The sequence below is a fragment of the Periplaneta americana genome, chromosome 12, assembly GCF_040183065.1.
Source record: "Periplaneta americana isolate PAMFEO1 chromosome 12, P.americana_PAMFEO1_priV1, whole genome shotgun sequence".
NCBI lineage: Eukaryota > Metazoa > Arthropoda > Insecta > Blattodea > Blattidae > Periplaneta > Periplaneta americana.
Genome location: NC_091128.1, coordinates 73,802,119 through 73,823,771, shown reverse-complemented (window position 1 = coordinate 73,823,771; position 21,653 = coordinate 73,802,119).

Here is a 21,653-nt window from a genome sequence, read left to right as displayed (position 1 = left end):
ACGTATTGAGCTTCCTGACTGTATATATTAGACTGTGGTTCCAACCAAGCAAACAAATTTATCGGTGGCAAGAAAGCTGGAGACAATTGGCTCGCTTCTCAGCGGGAGTGGAAAACACAGACCTGCAATGAATCAAGATGTGTTGATGATGTTCGAGGAAGTTTAGTGAACTCACCAAAGCAATCATTGTTCCGATTAAGACTAAGACGATCCATTATATTTAAAGTAAAACCTGTATTAAACGATCACTGCTCGTTCCATGAAAAAATGTCTTTCGGAGGGGTGGTCTCTCAATAGGGGGAGTTATTCTACACAAATAATGAGTTAAAATGTTTCCATGTTAATCAAATAAAAACGTGGAAAATATTGCTAACAAACAAAAAAAGCTTGAAATCAGAAATTTATTTTTTTATTTTACGTTATTTTTCCAATTTTCTCCTTTGATTTCCTGCACAAAATCATAAATTGAACTCTGCCTAAATTTTTTACATTTCCTTTTTACAATCTCACTTTCAAAACTATATGTGAAGAAGTTCATTTATATGTTCTCGATTCATACAGTCTTTCAGTGGTGCTGATTGTTGAATTAACTCAATATTAGATAAGGCTTGTTCTAGTCACATTTTTTCTGATTGAAATTCTCTCTTGACTTCATCCTCGTCATCGGTTCCTGAAAACCAGGTTTTTCTAATAGGTAGGAGAAAAAAATATATTGCATTGTAATTAACAAGTAACGATTTGATTTTTAATGTACAAAACGAAAGGAAAAACCGTCATGTGGCATGAGAAATCTTACCTTTCAGGAAACTGTTAAATAGCAGTGCAAATAATCCTTTGTCATACGTCGGAGGTCATTTGTAAGTGGTCATTGTACCTTTTTCGTAGCAATACCCAACGTTCCTTAAGGGATCAAGGACAGAGATGGGCATTCAACGTGAATACGGTATCGCTTAACAACGTGGCCAAGCAACATTTTAACTTCTAGTACTGTATGAATTTCCTGGAATTTATTTAGGCTACAATAATGAGTAATGTAATAAAATACTAAATTGTAAATTTTTAAAATACAATATGGTATTTTAAAAGGGGTAAAACTAAGGTAATGGCTATTCAATCACTTGTCGGTGGTCGGGGAGAGAGGTGGTCTCTTAAAAGGGGTATAACTTACATTAGTTTTATGGATTTTTAATTCGGTTCTTTAAAAAAATCGGTCTTTAGAAGGGTATGCAAAATACCTGAGTAAATGGGAGTATATAACTAAATTATCATAATAAATGCTTAAAATTCAAAATAAACGACTAGGTACCAAGTAATACCTGCGGTATATGAGAATGCAGCACAAATATACAATTCATGTACAAGAATATTGAAGAAATAAATGTATTTCTAAAATATAAGTAAATTTTGCCATGAAACAAAATTGTCATTTTAAAAGGACGGTAGGCAAATCTGGATTATTTATTACATGTGAAATTAATTTCACTTTCGTTGCAAATTTAGATGAGATTCGGAAGTCCGCCCTCCCCCCGTCAGCGTGATGCTAGCGAAAGAGACACCTTTCATCAATATAAATTCATTTCTAGAGCGTGGGTGGAAAACTGAAGAAGGTCTAATTCATTTTAACATGCATATTACATTCAAATGAAGATATTCGTAAACATAAATTTAATATTAAGTTACAAAAATTTATTACAGTATAGTTACGTGTAGACTTTTGTTTAGATTTATGCAAAGTTAATTATAATTAGGCTAAATTTACTAACACCATTTTATACAGGATTAAGTGATATTCGATTAAAATGCATAGGTTATTTTTTATGAATTATGATAGTCATCTACTTATTTTTATTCAATCTCCTCCTTACAATCCAATACGTTGTAAAGGAGGATGATTTTCAATTAGGGTTGCCAACCCTCCCGTATTTTCCGGAATTTCCCGTATTTGTCCCTAATTTTTAACAGTCTCCCTGCTCCCGTATTATTCTTCTCTTCCAGCATTTTTCTCTCTTATTTTTTAATAATTTAAACATTTTTATCCCAAACGTTTGATTTTGCTGTGAATGATGATCGATTATATGATAAATTTTGTTGTTCAATAAATGCATTAAAATGTGCACTCTTTATACAGAAAGTAATGCTTACCAGAAATGGGTTTTAGTGCTCAATTGTCTAAAATGAAACCGTGCTAATGTTATAAATCTGGAGAAACTGGCTAGTTTTGTTCTAAGCATAAAGTTGTTTTTTAGTAACTGAATTGATTAATTTATCTATTTTCTACGGGAAATTTGATCGATTCCTTAGTCACCCGTATTTTCTTCAAAAAATGTTGGCAGCCTTATTTTCAACACAAACACTTTCACAATGCGAGCTTATCTGGCTGTTGTCAACACGATTCAGGGCCACAGGAGAGACATCACAGGACAATCACAAGACAACGGTCATACACCAGTCCGATGGTCAGAAGATAAATTTCTCAAGCCGGGAATCGTACCAAGGATCTTTAGTTGGCAAGCGCACGCTTTATCCATTGACATTCTTTTACTTAAGCTGTATAATTTACAAATTAAGCATAAATCAAATTATTTACGTTGTAAATAACAATTATTTTTCAATCTTGAAAACGGAAGTCATCTTCCTGTTTAAATGGTTAGTAAACTGTGTATATATTGAATAATATGCAACAAAAATAAACTATAAACAGCGTTATAACTCATAGCAGGATAAAAGAGCTACTGTCCGCATTCACGAGAAGATCCGAGCAAGGAATGCGGATCGTTTCCCCACTCTTATAACCTATACATTATAAGGAACCGTCTGGCCATCGACTGAGCCTTGCTTGTCCAAGCCGGCCAATGACACCACCTCTATCCACCTGCTCCTTCAAGAACGCTGAGTTACTGGCTTATCCTCTCCACTTACCCCGCAAGAACCGTACTCCCCTAGCAGGGATCCTCTCGTGAAATTTAGACAGTACATTGTTCCGAAACGTTTAAAACATACAATTATTGTTAAACAATAGATTGAATTTGGTTATAGCGACCCTGATTAGTGTGACACTTCCGCTACAGTGACAATCATTAAGAAGTACAGTCTTTTCTGTATTAAACAAATGCGATTCATTGTTTTTATAATCACAAACATTTTAATAAGCAACATGTTCATAGCGAGATTTAGCAACGGTGTAAATTCTCTAAGAATTCATGTATTGGCGTAGATTAGGCCTGAACCGAGAATGTCCTTGAGGAGAACTTGAAGGTAGTCGATAATGTCGTTATAATAGTGATCATTGTGACCAATACCGTTTTCAGTTACTGTGATAATAGTACATTATGCAACGAGCCTATAATGGTAGTAATTAAGACGCGAGTATGTTTATGAAAGGAGCTCAAGCGAGTTTCATAATTTTCATACGAGCGTCTTAATTACCATTATAGTCAAGTTTCATACGACTTTTTATGCTCGACCATATTTCTAACTTGAAATTATTCATAAGTATTCATGTTATTTTTATCTGACTGAGGAGCGGGAATGACCTTGTGCAATACCTCGTAAATTTTGAGAAGTGCGCAGACGCGAAAGTATTGATTTTTTTCCGAGAAACAAATGTCGACATTGACCTTGATATTAATCTATAGAGTAAAATAAACATTAATCTTGATATAACCTTGAAATTGAATTAGACATTGAAAAACGAGATGACATATTGAATTTATTTGAATATTATTTACAATTAACGCTAATTATTATAGTAACAGAACTGACTTTATTTAAAATATAGATGATTTTATTGTGCAATTGGTGAAATGAATTTGTGGGAATGTGCTTTGTGAAAGGCTGGAAGATGACGGTGAATTGATGTTAATTTGTGTGTGTTTTTTTTTCGACTGTGTTTAATATTGTATTTGAGATTTCTATTTTATTTTGGATAGATTCTTCAACATAACCTTCTGCGATAGTATTGGATTTCCAGCCTCCGTGACGTTTCAATGTTGTGATGTCGCCGCCAGCGTCTACTAAAATTGTCGCAGAACTCCTGCGAAAACAGTTGTCTTTCGATTGCATATCCGAGAATAATCGATACTTGCGCTTTCATATTGCTACTCTGGTATTTTCTGATCGGTGGAACACCTGAACTTTAATGAATAGGTGTACTTTAATGAAGTTCATTAAAGGGCTGCTACCAGGTGTATAATTACTACATTTCGGCATGGTCGAGAATAAAAGTATTTTACGGATCAAGAACTGGAATTATAAGAAAAGAGGGTGCAGTGTGAGGTAGACCAAACTCTTTCTTCTGTCGCGGCAATAACCCTTCAACAGTAATAGAAGGCCAAGTTGTGTACCGTGCTGTAATCCAGATATTCAGTTCAGACTGTAACTTCAGACCAATGATATTATATAGTTATTGCCTGTCAAACATTCAGCTTGCAATCAGATGTTACATACAGGACAATGCCGCAAGGTGCAAGAAAATGTTCTGAGAAAAGTGTGGAAGATAAAGTAAATGTTATAAAAGAAATCGAGAATGGTAGAAAGAAGAATGATGTATGCCGTGAATTTTGTTTGTTAAAAAAATTGAGAATGATTCACAGATGCAGTATTTTGCAAAACAGAAGCAGAAAAAAAAAAAAGATACATATTCCTTCGACTTACGTTCTTAATTGCCAGTACTTTATGTATATGAATTATTTTACATTGTAGAATTTACAACGTATTTTACTATTTCATACATCCCAGTATAGTATTATTTTGAAAATAATAATAATAAAACAAACGGTCTAAACTATTTAAAACTTAGTTACAGTTGAATACAAGATACGTAATACTGTGAATGTGTTTATTCTTAGAATTTTATTTACCTAGGGTATTCATTCATTTACTTATTTATTTATTTGCTTATTTATGTCCTAATTCATTTGTTTATTTACTTATTTATTTGATTAACACAAATGAATATAAATAATTTATTTGCTTATTTATGTAATAATTCATTTGTTTATTTACTTATGTATTTGATTAACACAAATTAATAAAAATAATTTATTTGCTTATTTATGTAGTAATTCATTTGTTTATTTACTTATGTATTTGATTAACACAAATGAATAAAAATAATTTATTTGCGTATTTATGTACTAATTCATTTGTTTATTTGCTTATGTATTTGATTAACACAAATTAATAAAAATAATTTGTGCGGGATCGTGCGTATTTGCTTGGTTTCCGCACAAAACCAATCCGCGGAAAGTCTAAAATTACACATTCAGTATTCCCAACCTAACACACATAATTTCCCTCTTCTTACCGCTTAAGTGACATATTGATTTTAATGCTTTAGGCTTTTAACATATTATTTTTAGAGACGTTCAATATAGTAATAATTATAAATTGGAAACTTACCATTGCAATTTCACCTATATTGCACTGTTAATTATTGTTTTTAAATATTTGCAAAAATTAAGTAAACTCTACAACTCCACTAAAGTTACTGCATTCGTGATGCAAGTAACATTAAGGAAGCCGTGAAAAAATCAACAAACTTGCCGATGTTATTACTGCAATATGTTATATAAATAATATTGTTAAAATATTAAAATGAAAAATAAATCATTACATAACCTTACCGTTTGTTTTAAGTTCGCATTTATAGACTGGGAGAAAAAAAAGACAAACGTATATCACGGCCTGCTGGAGTATAGCAAACACAGAAAACATTTTAAAGCAACAATGTTGAAGATACTGTAGATATTTTTGTTTTGCAAATTTGCCGTCATTGAACAGAAACCAAGATGGAGATTTCATTGCAACTAATTAGAAATTCGTCTTTCAGGTATGTAATAAACGATCTTCGCACAAAATAATGTACGATACACGAGCGGTATGTTTTCTTTCAATTCTCGGAAATTAAAAAAGCTCAACTACGTTTCGCTTTTGCAAACTTTTCCTCGAACATGAAAACTTCAACATACCGCTCTTGTAACGCATATAACTATTATTTTCTTATTTATGTACTAGCTTAATATCAAAGACGGACATCTGTCGTCTCCATAGTTTTGATTTAGAGGCAATTTTTTTAATTCACAGTGTTCTTTGTAATATTTATCACAATTTATTTTATAAATATAGTGTTAGAGTTTGCAGATGGTTTCACTATAACTGGAAAGAGAATGAAAAATTGTATAAAAAAGCACAGCTATCTAAATTTCGATTGAGGTCAGATGTCCGTCTTTGATATTAAGCTACTCATTTGTTTATTTACTTATTTATTTGATTAACACAAATGAATAAAAATATTGGTATTTTAACCAAAAATGTCATAAAAATACACAAATAAAACAAGTTAGCCTATTAATATAAAAATCATCTAGCAATTTTTTCAATACATTTGTCTGGTGTTTCCTCAATTGTAGGAGCCGTTAACTTTATCTCCACAACAATTAATTTTATTTTCTTATTTAGTTACTTCTTTATTTGTTTATTTATTTAATTATTTATCTATTTACTTATTTATTTGTTTATTTATTTATTTTCTTATTTATTTACTCATTTATTTGTGTATTTATTTATCTTTCTTATTTACTTATTTATTTGTTTATTCCTTTACATATTTATTTATTTGCTTATTTATTTGTTTGTTTATTTATTGTAGCGATACTTGTTTAAACGACATATTTCCGTTAGTGCATTCGATGACACTTCAAGTTCAACTGTATGCTGTCTTCTTTGTTGCGGCCATTTTTCCCTTTTGACAAAATAGTTGGTATTTTACATTGCCAGGGTCATATTATGTGCATCATTCGTGTGACATCATTTACAATATTTTGTGCAGGATGAAAAGTGGTTTCAAAAGCTGTTATTCCCTTGTTGTTCCGATGGAGAAGAAGATCTGAGTTAGAGAAAGTGCAGGGTTGTGAGATCTTTGAAGAAGAGCATAGCGGCCCACAGATCTACATTCCCCGGCCTACGACTGAACTGTGCGCACAACAGAATGCAGTGCAGTACGCACGCAGGTCAAGGCAGCTGCTTTGTCAAGCCATGATGTTTATTTTATCTCTAAAAGACAAATAATTGCTTGCACTGCTTCTCACAGATCCGGGACTGAGTGAGCTCATTGTCATTTATCATTGAAATGTCTTGCAGTTTAATGGGTTTGTTATGGAATACTAGATCCGGATTGAAAGACAACGGCGGAGTCTGCAGGCCTTCAGTTCCAATACTACCCATACTACGAGGAAGTCATGAGGCGTTTCATAACGGCGAACGGAGAATGCAGTTCCACATTCAGCAGAAATTTCAGGATATATACAGGGTGATTCGAAAAAGCATCTACAAACTGTGAGAGGTGGTCCTATACATAAAAAATTATTAAAAAGCTAGCCGCAATAGTATATCTGGTGTTAAAGCTAAAGTGTCTTCCTGTTGATGCGGAGTTGCACTCGGGCGTGTGTTTGACTCCCGCTCGAGCTGATTACTTGTGATGATAATGGTCCATTGCTACATTTAATTTCTTTTCAGCATTGTAATTTTCAGATGTGGAACAAGACAAAAGTTATACAGAAATATACAACATATAGCAAGCAGATTAATTCAATTTAAAAACCTGCAGCTAAACAGTTTATCAATTTAATATAAGCTATGACTATCCTTAGGAACTTGCTCTGACAAACTTTAGGAGGTACTTCTACGTATAAAAGGAATGAAAAAATTCAAATACATAAAGGTCCAAAACAAAAGTATTCCTATTGGCCATAGGTACTTCATATCATGTAAAATGAATGAATGAATGAATGACTGAATGTATGTATGTATGTATGTATGTATGTATGTATGTATGTATGTATGTATGTATGTATGTATGTATGTATGTATGTATGCATGCATGCATGCAATAATAATAATAAAATAATAATAATAATAATAATAATAATAATAATAATAATAATAATAATGGTTTATTTTAACTGGCAGAGTTAAGGCCATTCGGCCTTCTCTTCCACTCAACCAGTATGATAGAAAATTACTACAATGTTATGAATATAACATAATTAATACAATACAATACAATGTATGTATGTATGTATGTATGTATGTATGGATTTATGTATGTATGTGTGTATGTATGCATGTATGTATATATGTCATTTCTACCCACTTCACATTAGACGTGATTCGGGTTATCGATGCTAGCTTCTCAGTGCAGACCCGGGCACTTTTCTGCATTGCCGATCGTATACGTTCCAATATCTCAGGCGTTTGGTGAACAGTTGCACAACCTTCAAGAATCTGTTATTGCACATTTTCTAGTACATTATGAACCAGAAAGCATGAACTAAGCATTTCACATGTCCCTATGAACATTTCAATAGATTGAGATCCGGTGTGTGAGGGGGCCATAGAATAGGGTCACCATGGTCTCTTCATTTCCCAAAAACACCAAGATGTAGATGACGGCGAACAATGTGCAGAAGATGAGTCGATGTCTCATCGTGCCTGAACCACATTTGCAACCTTATATGTAATAAAAATATTCACCTTTAAGAAAAAATGGTAATGCATTAACCAGAAATGAAGACTAACCTGTTCTGTGGGCATTTGGAACATTTGCTCTGAAACATGAAACTGAAATTGATGCAAGGTTTCGAAATTTACAGGAAGGAAAATTTCGTTATGCAGTGATTATGCAGAATTAATTTTTCAGAAGGTTATGTAAAATATCAATTTTATATGATTTATATTTACTGTTTAACGTATATAATAGTACTGTACATTTGTAATTTAAGACCGCAATTGTTTGCAAAACAGGAAACTTAGATATAAAGAGTAGGCCTACAAGCAATCATAAGAGCAAGGATAGGATAGCAAGGATAGAGAGAAACGGCATTTGTTTTCCGAAAGACGGCAACAGTTGGTGGGAAATCTCATAATATAGTTCATTTTATGTCATGGAGTGCAATTTCACAGAAAGGACTTTGCCAACAGACCTTCTACTGCCCCCTACTAATTGGTTGTCAAAAATAAATGTCTTCGTTACTGTGACGCAAATCTTGTCTTAGTAACAACCCGCGTTTAGAAAAATTTACAGGCTGCCTTCATATCCACGTGGAGGGAGAGTTGCCACATCTTTTCCGAATTCCAAGAATCCCGTCAGTTAGCATGAGAATATCATTGATTGTGGCAACTGTGAGTATGGAAATGGGGAACGAGATGGAATGGTTGGAGGTGTTTGTGTAGGAAATCGTAAATCTGTTAAGAGCCTCCGAACTGAAAATTATGATAGTGAATATATTTTACAAGTGATGCTCTACTCAACAGTGTTGCCAAAGTGAAAAATGTATATACATTGAAATACAGTATCATTTTTTCCCCCGGAACTTAATATTAAACAAAATTATCAAATATGCGTGCAATTACATATTTGAAAAGTGTTGCCAACTTGAAGTAAAAAATTCACGTATCTTGAAATGCAGTACGGTACAGCCAGAGACACGCCTTAACATAACTGTTACCAATAAGTCCTAAATACTCTTCTCTATTCAACCCCAAACCCGCGCAATCGTCATTACACTCATTACATTGAACAAAGCTCGTGTGCGGCCGAACATTCAAGAGTGGAAATATGCGAGGTTGTCACATCCCCCACAATTAACAGGCTAGAGTAACGGTCTTTCAAGATTACAATGCATGACAGTTTTTTTTCATTTGTTGCTATGTGCTTGTGAGCTAGTGAAATAAACTGTGTAGTATACCAATTTGTGAAATGAAGACTCCGGGAAATATAGTCATAAATAAGCCACAATTTTATCATTTTTTAGAATCCTGTTCCAATTTATTATTTAAACCTCCCACTTCAAATACAGTTGAAGAAGATTTTTTGTTTCTACAGTAGATTGCAGAAAGATACTGGTGACAGTAATTTACTTTGCCGTCTTGTGAAAAGTTGACATCACAACACATAATCGTCTGTTCAAGGACTCAGTTGATGGTAGGCAAAAGTACGATGTCAACTCTTTCCCATATTTCATTCATATGATCAATCACAGCCTGTTTTGTCCTCTTTCTTCATACAAAGCCTGGATAAAAATACTGAATCTTGTTATAATCAGAGATCAAAAATAGGGATTACAATGCCTTCTGTGTATCTCTTTATCTTTTGTTTCTCTATCAAAGTCTTCGTAAAACGGCAATACTTTAAATTAATTTATGCTCGACCATGCCACTGGTAGCAGCCCTTAATGGACCTCAATAAAGTAGACCTATTCATTAAAGTTCATGTGTTCCACCAATCAGAAAATACCAGAGTAGCAATATGAAAGGGCAAGTATCGATTATTCTCGGATATGCAATCGATATGCAGGAGTTCTGCGACAATTTTAGTAGACGCTGGCGGCGACATCACAACATTGAAACGTCACGGAGGCTGGAAATCCAATACTGTCGCAGAAGGTTATGTTGAATAATCGATCAAAAATAAAATTGAAATCTCAAATACAATATTAAACTCAGTCGAAAAAAAAAAAACAACACACAAATTAACATCAATTCACCGTCATCTTCCAGCCTTTCACAAAGCACATTCCCGCAAATTCATTTCACCAATTGCAATAAATCACCTATATTCGAAATAAAGTCAGTTCTGTTACTATAATAATTAGTGTAAATTGTAAATAATATTCAAATAAATTCAATTTGTCACCTCGTTTTTCAATGCCTAATTCAATTTCAAGGTTATATCAAGATTAATGTTTATTTTACTCTCTAGAATATATCAAGGTCAATGTCGACATTTGTTTATCGCGAAAAAATCAATACTTTCGCGTCTGCGCACATTTCACAATTTACGAGGTATTGCACAAGGTCAGTTCCGCTTGCGCTCGTTTCATAAACATACTCGCGTCTTAATTACTACCATTATAGGCTCATTGAATAATGTACTATTATGTCATTCTCTCCACAGAATTATAATGAATAGCAGTGTACATAGGGTGGTCACTAAAATATGCGTGGGATTTCCATTAATACTAACGATATTGACATCCATATTGGGGGTAAGCGAACTAGCTAGTTTGCAAGTCGAAGCGTAGCGAGGGAGGGAAGCTTCTCTGTCCACTTTTTTCTTTCCCTCACGAGCAGGTAGGTTTCACGAGATACCGAATGACCTATACAGAAGGAATTTATATTTATTTATTGAAATAAAAGAAGAGCGGGACTGATCGCTGCTATTCATACCATTTGCGTGTGTGTATTCGTATATGACCTGGGAACGCTTTGTTGTCAAACTACGCACACTTTTAGCCCACTCTTCTAATAAATCATGCACTAAATTACAAAACGAAGAATAGTTTTGTTATTTATATTTTAATGTATTATACTGTCCCCTACAATCTGCACAATTATATCACTTCCATTCTGTATACAGGCTGATTCACGAGGATTTACGTCCCTTAGGAAGCTTATTTCCGAAGACAATCTGAGCAAGAAATGTCATATAAACATTTGTCCTAATCGCAATATTTACAGAGTTACACTAATTTGAATTTGTTTGTAAAATACCATTATTTTTTAATTTTAAGGGTAAAAGAATATTACAGATAAAGAATAAACTATTCAGGAGTATCATTTCTCTCATTAGTTAGTATTCTGAAGCTGAAATTGTGTTGTGAATTCCATAGTTGCTTCGTACAGATTTTTTTTTTTTTTTAGATTTTTAAGTACAAAATTACATTTTCTTACGTATTTATCACAACAATTTTATTGTAACAAATCACGCCACTCTTCCAAATTCTTGAAGACTGTACATTAGGATGCAGAATTAAACTGTAAAGTATCAAGGTTCCAAAGTCGTATGATTTGTAACAATTTTTGTGATAAGTGCGTAAGAATGTTACTTTTAGTTAAAAATTGAAAAATAAAATCTGTACAAAACAATTAACAATACATTTTTAGCTTCAGAACACAAGCCAATCATAGAAATGACATTTCTGAATAGTTTATTCTCTATTTGTAATATTTTTTTACCCGTAAAACTAAAGAAAAAAGACATTTTACTAACAACTTCAAATTAATATATCTTTAAAAATATTGTGATTAGAACAAATGTTTATATGATATTTTTTGCTCAGAATATCTTAGGAAATAATCTCCGTAAGTGACGTTAAATTCTCGTGAGTCATCCTGTATATGTATATTTGCCAACTTGCAATGAATTATTCATATAGATTTAAATCCAGTATTGTTTTTTCGGAACTTCACATCCAGGAAATGCATGTATATATTTTATTAATGTTTTTGATATGAAGTTTCAGTAAAATATAATAATACTAATGGATTTCAATTATATGAATTCTTTTTTCGTTGCAAGTTGGTAACATTGTTGGGTATAACATGATTTTAGAACTTCGTGACTTGTGGTACAGAATTTGATTAAACTAAAAGCTTTTGAAGACATTTCTGGACAAAGGCTCAACTGGCATTGTTCTTTGAAGTGGGCTCTTTGTTGTGCAGTTTCAGGAAGAAAACTCTTTCTTGCATCCGGGAGAAGAAGTAATAAACATGACTATGAATTAATTTGCCTTGAAGTTTTAGACTTAGCACGTAACAATTCAAGGCAAATGTTGTAGAAATTAAAACTAAACATATTATAGTCAAGGAGAGATTCGTTTAAGAGCCAAAGATATTTACAACGAGTAAAAACGAGAAATCGTTGTTATATTTCGTCATTGCCGAATTGTTAGGGGTCAAACGAGTGTCCTATGGGATATTTTGGTGAGAAGATAGTAACGGATCGCTTTTAGTGAGAAAGTGGGACTATAAAAGCGCCTACCAGTCCATTCCTGTTAACTTTTATATTACCCGGCAATGCTAACCTGTTCCGCCCGCCATCACTAAACTGCAAATCTTATTTTTACGGGTCTTCATAACGTTCGACCACTTCTAAAGCTTATCTAGCTTTTTCTCAGGGAAAACATATCTTCAAACTTGTGGCGCAGGTAACAAAATGTGTGTTTTTCTAACATAGTGTGCAACATTAAAATTACTGACGGCTTACTTGGTACACCATTTTCCTAGTTCACGTTATGTGCCTGTTATGTTTGACGAGTATTTTGGTCCATTTGTTTTCTGATTGTACAAGACAACTTTCCTCTCATTTAAAGATTTAAAGAACTTATTAATAATGCCACAATTGGACTAATATACGAGTAACAATAAAAATATACACAGTTACTCTGGCTCAGGAAAGGGACCAATGGAGGGCAATGAACCTCCGGGTTCCTTAAAAACCATAAGTAAGTAAGTATACAGAGTGGAAGTGAAGCAGCTTTGCAGATTTTCAGAGCGAATAACTCATGTTGTATGTAACAAAAACTATAGTATCATATTGGTGGAAAGTTAATAGTTTTTTTTTTCTTCAGAAAAAAATGTTTTTTATTTTCCCCCCTCAAATGTTTAACAACTTGTTATTCGGTAACTATTGTCAGTAGGATCGTGATTTTTGTACATAACGATAGCAAAACTAATAAAGAATAATTTATCTCTCTGGAGTATTTCAATATTGTGGACGGTTTTCGTGTAAATTTAATTTTAAAACCTATAAATTCAAGCAATTGCACGCTGCTTTTGAGTTGGTTGCAACATAGCTCCAGGGAGATCATCTAGCGAGACACACCGAGTTCGTTGATCTCTTACATCTGTATCACAAGAAGCGTGTGTTCGCGACGAAGTTGTCGGACTGCTGAAACTTCAAACTTAATTTTCTATTTAACAGTGCATTTAATCATTTTCTATTCATTTCAGTGTACTCTATCATCCCTTTAAACTCGCAAGGTCATTTCACTTCTTCTCTGCATATTGGCAATTTAATTACTTCAATTGTTATTCTGTTGACAGTAGCCTACTCAGTATTTCGAATAGACTGGTGGCTCCTCTAATACATCGTAGCCGATTTAATTCACATATTACCAGTTGCACGGCCAGTTTCATCAACAAATATTAAAGCGATCTTAACAGAATATTTAACTGAGATGAACAACAGTTTAAATATCCCGGCATTCTCCTTTATCCATTTGAGTGTGAGGCAGAAACATTGACATTACGTTAAAGTGAAGAGAAATGATTAGAAGTATTTAAAATGTGGATATGGAGTAGAATAGAGAGTGTGAAATGGAAAGTCAGTAGATATGAATAAGCGTATGGGGATCCTGAAGAAAATTGTTGTGGGTTGGAAAGAGTGGACACTGTTCAGTAACCTTGATATTAAACAAGTCAAAATCTGAATTTGAGAAGAAATGTCTGAAGGAAGCGAAATAAGGACAGGAGTCCTTTATCACCTAACCTATTCATCTCCTTTGAGGATTTAGTGAAGAACAGTTTTAAGAACATGGAAGGAGTGATAGCAGCAGGAAGACGAATAAAATGCATAAGATTTGCTGATGATTTGGCGTTGTTAGCAGAAAACGAGACGATATTAAGAAATATCACAGTCTACTATATACAGTCACGAAGCTCAATATGTAGAGAATATGCATCCATAGATAGTTGCTAACCACTAGGATCGCTACTATCGCCTCATCACAGACAAATCGAAATAGTACCGGCACAGTCTATTGTTCCTAGTACCCTCAACAACTCAAGCTTCGTGACTGTATATAACTAGACTGTGGACATATGCTGTCCACCGCTGTGGTTTCGTGGTAGCGTGTTCGCTCCCGAACCCAATGGGCCCCGGTCCGCTTCCCCGCTTGGGACGAGCTGTCTGGGTGAGGATTTTTTGGAGTTCTTCTCTCACTCCTATGGATGAATATGGAACCCCACTCATTCTCGCCACTTCCTTTCCTCCCTCATCATCCTTTCCTTATCATTCCGGTTGTCTTTCTTGGTTTCAGATCGAGCCTGCGGCGGCCCACCGAAGCTCCTGACGCTCTCGATCGGCCTCTATGGATAAGCCAAAGCATGGTAGTTGGTGACCCAGCAGCGGAACCCACTCCCCTCCAGACGGGAGGGGTGGCCTACACCTCAGATCATTGGCCAGACTGGAGGGATGGCATAAACCTTAGAACGTTTGAGCGGGGAATGTGGGGGGGGGGGGCTGTTGGGGTGGAATGTAACACGGACTTAGAGGGATGGCGAGACTGGTCGTTAGGGTGTTGGGGGTTAGGTCGGTTCGGCGTGGGTGCGGTCGTTGGGCTACAACTCATCCCAGGGGCGCACAATAGACCTCAGGTCGCGATGCATAGGGATGTTTCCCTCCCGGCCTCATAGAGAGAGAGAGAGAGAGAGAAAGACATATGCTACTAGAAGTAAATAATCGCTGTGAGCAGTATGGAATGAAGATAAATGCAGACAAGACGAAGACCACTGTTGTCGGAAGAAAGCTAAAAAAGTGAACTTGCGAATTCGAAATAAGGCAGTAGAGCAAGTGGACAGCTTCAAATACTTGGGGTATACTATAAACAGTAACATGAGCTGCTGCCAGGAAGTGAAAATGAGGATAAGAATGGCAATAGAAAAAGGACTAGTGAAGTGTTTTGTGTGGAGTGTGGTACTATATGAGCAGAAACATGAACATTACGACGAAATGAAGAGAAGCGCCTAAAAGCATTGGAAATTTGGATACGGAGATCAAAGCGAGTGAAATGGACAAAGAGGATAAGAAATGAAGCTGTGTTGGAAAGAATGGGTGAAGAAAGAATAATGCTGAAACTAATCAGGAAGAGAAAAAGAAACTGATCGTTGAAGGATGCACTCGAAGGGATGGTGAAGGGGAAATAAGTTCGGAGTGAAAGAATGTATCAGATGCTAGACAACATTAAAATATAGAATACGGATCGTATGGGCAGACGAAGACGAAGGCAGAAAAGAGGGAAGATTTGTGAATGCTGTGTTTGCAATAAAGGACCTGCCCTTGTTAAGAAATGTATGAATAAATGAAGTCTATATGGTTTACATAAAAATATGAACACTAAGAAAATGCCTTAAGGTGCTGACTCACATTTCTGTTTTCATGTATATTTAGAATAACTTATTGTTCTTTGTTGCTCTCAAAATCGGCACAGGTGAGATAAAAGTGTATTTGCCCGGGATGGCATCCGGGACAGAGTTCAAATTCCGGGACAATCTCGCCGAAAGCTGGACGGGTGGTTAAATATCTCCTGCGGTTTTAAAGACAGCCATGACATCAAAATGAAGGGTGGCAAATGACATGATGGCTTACTGTGATATTCCATTTATAATTGATCAACAGCATAAGGTTAACAACCATTTAACAATTTCAACTGAAGGCACAGATCAATCATTGAACATTATGAAATTGGATTCTGCATCAAGACCAAATAAAATATTAGTGCATAATTCAAAACTGGCTAAATGTTCATCTGTAATCGCCGAACTCTTTTTTAATTGGTTATTTAACGACGCTGTATCAAATATTGGTTTATTTACCTTCAATGTAATTGGCGACAGCGAGACAGTATTTGGCGAGATGAGACCGAGAATTCGGCACAGATTACCTGGAATTCGTCTTACGGTCGGGGAAAACCTCGGAAAAAACCAACCAGATAATCAGCGCAAGCGGGAATCGAAACGACGCTCGAGCGCAACTCCGGATCAGTAGGCAAACACACTACCGCTTGAGCTACCCTGGTGGTATCCGAACTGTTATTTTTAATTGGTTATTTTATGACGGTTTATAAATTACTAGTTATCTAGCGTCTGAGTGAGATGAAGGTGATAATGACAGCGAAATGAGTCCAGGGTCCAACGCCGAAAGTTACCCAGCATTTGCTCTTAATGGGTTGGGGGAAAACCTCGAAAAAACCTCAACCAGGTAACTTGTCCCAACCAGGATTTGAACACTGCCTCGCTCGTTCACGGTCAGGCAGGCTAACTGTTACTCCACAGCGGTTGACTTCCGAACTGTTAAAGCTTATGTTAAAATGAAGGGTCGTTCTGGAGAATCTGAGAGAAACAAGAACAATAATACAGTAGAATTCCTCCAGCAACTGTGAGACAAAGCCAGTGCCGGATAACTGATTTTGCTGGATAATAGGAAAATACGTTTATAGGTTATGTAAAGACACACTACTGGACAAACATCTTTTTCCTTGTTGAAATTCAGTAATTTTCATATAGATATTTAAAAATAAAGTTTTGAAATACGTACAATGTTTAATTTTAGTACTGAATATGGTAACAAAACACTGATTTTTACATTGTTGCCACATCTCGTTTCCAGTAAACAAGCTAGTCAACACATGACATTTTCTCACAAATATTAATTTCGGAAAATTCGAAACTAGTTTATGTTTCACTTCAAGTATCAAGCATATTTTCAAACTGAGTGACCAAGTCCTCATCACTTGCACAGAATATAATTAAAAAAAAAAGTATTTTAGGCCTGTTAAAAATCGGTATTGCTAATGTGTTATATATCAGATTAACCAGGAAAGTCCACATTTTTTGAAATATAAAAACAAACATTGTCAAAATTCTTAGATTTTGAGGGGTCGGGACTCATTAATATCTTGAAATGTTGCCCCTACTCAGAAATTTCTCGAAGTCCTTAGAACAGAAATCTTCATCATAAGGGAAGTGGTTGTTTGTGAGCCCACAAGTCACCACTGCCCAATATTCCAAGAGGTTACGCAGGAATCACGTATGGCTTCAAATCGCAACTTTGACAATAATTAGTCTGATTGTGATCAAAAGGGAGAGTTGGAAAAAATAGCGTTTTTAGAAGGTTCCAGCTTGGAGAAGCGCCTGGCACATTTTGTGCAGAGCCTCACCAAGCAGAAAGCGATAATTCATCCGGTGCTGTATCTGGAGTTGTGTCCCGGCAAACATGATTCAATCGGGCTTTCTCTTGGGTTTGATTCTGGAGATAGAGAAACGAGATTTCAATGCCAGGACAAGCGCGCGGGACTCTTGTTTATCCATACATCTCACGATGTGTCTGAAGAATAAACTTGTTTGCGCACGTGATGTTCGGCAGAGGTGTGTATAATGTCGGCGAGACACAGCAATTGTAATTTAAGAGCGGCCGATCCTAAAAGCCTTCGGTTTTACAAAGAGAATCCCAGGCATATCTCGGATTCCCTCACTTCTGAGATGAAGTGCCGTCTTGAATCGCCTCGGAGGAAGTATTCCCTCTGCTCCACACTATGCAGTGTACGTAAAGGCATTCGAAATAGAATATGGTCGCATTCCTCAGAAGCGTGTCTTGGACACGGAGCTTTGCTACCAGACATATTTCTACTGATTTGCGCACTACAAACGAACTCCACCCAGTTGAGCTGAACTTCGCTCGGTTCTAATTTATTGTCTTCAATACAGTTCATGCATTTTGTCAAGATACTTGCGATGTGCAGTACGGGAACAATGTTTCTGTAGAGGGGGTAGGAATAGAAGGGAAGGTCGGGCGTGTGTCTACCGAGTTCAAAACAAATTCCTTCCCCTATAATTTGTAAGTAGACTCATCCGATCTCGTGCGCAAGTCTATAGGAAGAGTAGGGGAGCGTCTGTACAATCGGCAGGAACTTTCGTGTCTGAAATAAGTTCTGAGCCTTACTATGCATCATATATAGTCCGGATCAGCTTACTTCAAACCCTAAGGGTGAAACCTAACCATTTTCCCCCCATTACTACATACGCTAGTGGATTGTGTTGATTTTCTAGTTTGCAGGTTGAATTTTCTTTTGCCAACTTCGTTTCGAATTTCGATACTAACAAATACTACAAATGGTAGTGATTTTGTAACTGGTATGTTGGCAGCTGAGACAACTATCGACAATATTTCTCGGTACTGGTTACTGGAACCTAGTGAAATTTGTACATACTAATAATTAATTAATATCAGTATTAATATTAATACATAGTAGTTATTTTATGTGTTACGTTGTGGTTATAATTCAAGATTATAGTCAGGTAAGTTTTCGAAGTTAGTACTAATAATTTCATGTGGTCAAACAAAATACATTTTTAGGTTAGTTCTCGTGAGTCAATTGTTTAGTCAAACCACTGAATTTCGTATTTGCCAGACAAAATACTTGACATGTTGATCCCTTTCCCGTATAGGTTGCCTATGAAAATATGTTACAAAGTATTAAATTATTTAAAATAACCTTCCAACATAAAGTACGGTAAGTACATAAGTCATTTAGTACGTAGGTTCGTGTGATATCTGGTAACAGTTGGCAACACTAACAAGACGGCAATATTTGCGGTTTAGGAACTGTTCTTATGTGACCCTCACTATGTAGGGTTACCATATCTGTTAGAGCTCTGCACGAGCTCGGGTCAAGTGCGCGGGCCGGACTCAGGTTGAAATTCTTTTGTGCGTGTCTGGTTCAGTCCGGGCTCGAGCCTTCAAGAAACGCAAATCACTTTTTTCCGCGTATTATGCACTAATTTAGGCCAGATAGAAATGATCGGGACGAAATTGAAATAAAAATTGGTGAGCCATTTATACCCGAACCCACACTTTCAGAAGTCGAAATTGCGATAGAAAATCTGAAAAAGTACAAGTCTCCAGGTATCGATCAAATTCCAGCAGAATTAATACAAGAGGGTGGAAGTGCATTATATAGCGTAATTTATAAACTTGTACTTGCTATTTGGGAAAGGGAAATTGTACCAGAACAATGAAAGGAGTCCATAATTGTACCTATTTTTAAGAAGGGGGACAAAACCAACTGTGGTAACTTTCGAGGAATATCACTTTTGTTGACGTCGTACAAAACTTTGTCCAATATTCTTTTGAGAAAATTAACTCCGTACGTAGATGAAATTATTGGGGATCATCAGTGCGGTTTTAGGCGTAATAGATCGACTACTGATCAGATTTTTTTGTATTCGACAGATAATGGAGAAAAAATGGGAGTATAAGGGTACAGTACATCAGTTATTCATGAATTTCAAGAAGGCATATGGCTCGGTTAAGAGGGAAGTATTATATTATATTCTTATTGAATTTGGTATTCCCAAGAAACTAGTTCGATTAATTAAAATGTGTCTCAGTGAAACATACAGCAGAGTCCGTATAGGTCAGTTTCTATCTGATGCTTTTCCAATTCACTGCGGGCTAAAGCAGGAAGATGCACTATCACCTTTACTCTTTAACTTCGCTTTAGAATATGCCATTAGGAAAGTTCAGGATAACACAGAGGGTTTGGAATTGAACGGGTTACATCAGCTTCTTGTCTATGCGGATGACGTGAATATGTTAGGTGAAAATGCACAAATGATTAGGGAAAACACGGGAATTTTACTGGAAGCAAGTAAAGCGATCGGTTTGGAAGTAAATCCCGAAAAGACAAAATATATGATTATGTCTCGTGACCAGAATACTGTACGAAATGGAAATATAAAAATTGGAGATTTATTCTTCGAAGAGGTGGAAAAATTCAAATATCTTGGAGCATCAGTAACAAATATAAATGACACTCGGGAGGAAATTAAACGCAGAATAAATATGGAAAAGCGTGTTATTATTCGGTTGAGAAGATTTTATCATCTAGTCTGCTGTCAAAAACTCTGAAAGTTAGAATTCATAAAACAGTTATATTACCGGTTGTTCTTTATGGTTGTGAAACTTGGACTCTCACTTTGAGAGAGGAACATAGGTTAAGGGTGTTTGAGAATAAGGTGCTTAGGAAAATATTTGGGGCTAAGCGGGATGAAGTTACAGGAGAATGGAGAAAGTTACACAACGCAGAACTGCAGGCATTGTATTCTTCACCTGACATAATTAGGAACATTAAATCCAGACGTTTGAGATGGGCAGGGCATGTAGCACGTATGGGCGAATCCAGAAATGCATATAGAGTGTTAGTTGGGAGACCGGAGAGGAAAAACACCTTTAGGGAGGCCGAGACGTAGATGGGAGGATAATATTAAAATGGATTTGAGGGAGGTGGGATATGATGATAGAGACTGGATTATTCTTGCACAGGATAGGGACCGATGGCGGGCTTATGTGAGGGCGACAATGAACCTTCGGGTTCCTTAAAAGCCATTTGTAAGTAAGTAAGTATGTAAGAAAGTATTATGCACTAATTAAAAAAATAATACTGTATGTAGAATTTAATGCATGCACGATAAGATGTCCACTGGACATCCATCCAGAACAGTAGACTACGGTATCTTAAGTTATTGTTTAGTTCGACTGTGTATTTCGTAACGGCAGTTGCCTCGTCTCCACTCTTCCATAGACACAGAGCATTGATTATTATTTGTTTTACCTGCGAGAATGGGAGATTACTCTTTCTCACGCTCCTACTTAGTGATAATCTCTGTTCCTGACCTCTGTAGCTCCTGACAAAACATAGCTATGCGCTTGGAGAACAGTGCTCAAATAGAAGAATTTAGTAACGAGTACTTCATTAGGAAAGTAGAAAATGTATTTTATGGGAAAGAAGAAGAGATTGTTCAACAGTAATCTCACTAGAGGTTTTGATTTATCTAGAGAAAATCAAAACTCGAGTGGGATTTAATTGATTATTACACGATTAGAAGAAAGTATATAAAGATTAGAAGAAATAAAGTACTCTAGTACATACAATAACATATTAATTGACTTATTAAAATTCTATTTCACTAATGTTAGCTTTACCAAAACGTTTGAACGGAGTTCCCATTTTCAGTTGACTGTCTATGCTGTAAAC